Here is a 2044-nt window from a genome sequence, read left to right as displayed (position 1 = left end):
TACAAATCTCCATTTTTTTTTTCTCAGTCCTAATTTCCTTGGGGTTTATTTCTAGCTGGAATAGCTGAGTCATATGCCATTTTTATATTCAGCTTTTTAAAATTTTATACAAGTTTATTTATAAAATTTGAATACATTGTTTTCAAAATCAGATTCTTTCAACTCCCTTCAGTTTTCCACTCATCAAATTGTACAGCCCCATGTACCCGATGTACCCCAGTGCTTAAACTGACATCCTTGGGTTTAAAGAGTTCCTTGACAGCGTTTTTCCCAAGTCAGCATGTCTTTTGGTTTCTTGACTACTATTATCAAAAGTGTTCATTGTAGATCCACGTAAAAGGAAGTCATAAAAGGCTTCAATCTTTTCTCCATTGAACATGATGTTGCCTACTAGTCCAGTGGTATTGGATTTTTGTTTTCTGATGCTGAAATGTAATATATACTGAAGTCTGTAGTCTTTGACCTTCAGTTCTCTTCACTTTCTTCTAAGTTGTGTTATTTGCATAAAGTAAGTTATTGATGAGTTATTTCCATCTTGACACTGCATTCCTCTTCATATAGTCCAGGTTCTTGAATTATTTGCTCAGTATACAGACTGAATAGGAATGGAGAAAGGATATAATCCTGATGCCAACATTTCCTGATTTTAAACTATGTAGTGGTTTTAAACTCTTGTTCTGTTCAGACAACTACTTCTTAATCTAAGTATAGGTTCAATGAGCACAATCAAGTGTTCGAGTCTAGTCACTATTATTCATTATTATGCAATGATTAGGGTTTTTCCCCTTGAAATGTGCTGTTATTATTGCTACATTATCTTTTCTTCTGGAATTTTAAGAAAATACAATTTTCTACACCTGTAAGTTCAAATTTTCTATAAAATTATGCCTTAGATTTGTTTCTTAAGAACACTATTTATCCAGGTTTTTAAAAATCTAAGTTGTAAATTTCATGTTTTAACTGATGTATTAATCTTTCCATATTTTTTGTGATTAAATATGTGTTGGATAATTTCCTCCACTTATTTTTACATTTTCTATTAACCATATTTTTGATATCTTATATTTCTTTTATTCCTTTAATGAATTACTGGTTTTAAGTTAGGCATTCTATTTCTATCGTCAATATTACCATGAAATGTTAGCAGCCATATTTGGAAGGCAGCTATGCTCACCACTATCCCACCAACCCTAGCAGCCATCTTTAATGAATCATAACGTTAATCTTTATAGCTACCCTGAACACAAACAATATAAGGACTTTGGACTAACTTAAATCTAAGCCTTCTTCTTTCACTTTCATTTTTAAATATTATATTATCATTGTTTAATATTTTATTTCTACCTAGGTTTTAATCTTTCTTCATACAAACTCAAATTATTATTGATTATAATGAGTCAGTGTTCATTACTTATATGTTTACTGAGTTAATTGCTCATCCTTATTTTTGCCACAAATTCTCAAGGCTTCTAGCCTCAACTTCCTTCTTAGTGAGGTATAGTCTTTAGTGATTCCTTTACAATGATTTTTAGTTAATGAACTTTCATTATTTTGCTTCAAATTATCTTTATTTTGTCATAACTGTTTAACAATATTTTAGTACGTTTAAATTACACCTTGAAAGTTTTACTCCATTGCCTCTGGCTTCTACATCAATGAGAAGTCTCCAATCACTCTAATTACTCTTAATAAAAATAGTTTCTTTTGAGTCAACTTCAACTCATAGTGATTCATAAGTTATTGGGTTCCATCGCTCCATTAGTTACTGTGTTGAATAGAATTTTTAATGGTATGTTTTAGGACTTTTTTTTTAAATAGACGTAGATCTCCAGAACTTTCTTCCAGGTGTCTCTGAGTGGATTTGAACCTCCAGCTCTTCAGTTAACAAGTATACTCATCATTTCCATGACTCAGGAACTCTAATTTCAATTCCCATTTCTTTATTGGTAATTAATTCTCTTTCTTTCTGCAAAATATTTTCTTTGCTTTGGTAGCCTTCTTGTTCTTGCCAAGATAAATCTCTTTGGAGATTCTCTCTCTGCTC

Source organism: Elephantulus edwardii, unplaced genomic scaffold (genome assembly GCF_000299155.1).
Source record: "Elephantulus edwardii isolate Elephantulus edwardi_28Jun2011 unplaced genomic scaffold, EleEdw1.0 scaffold00008, whole genome shotgun sequence".
NCBI classification, from domain to species: Eukaryota; Metazoa; Chordata; class Mammalia; order Macroscelidea; family Macroscelididae; genus Elephantulus; species Elephantulus edwardii.
Note: the sequence above shows the minus strand (reverse complement) of the source record.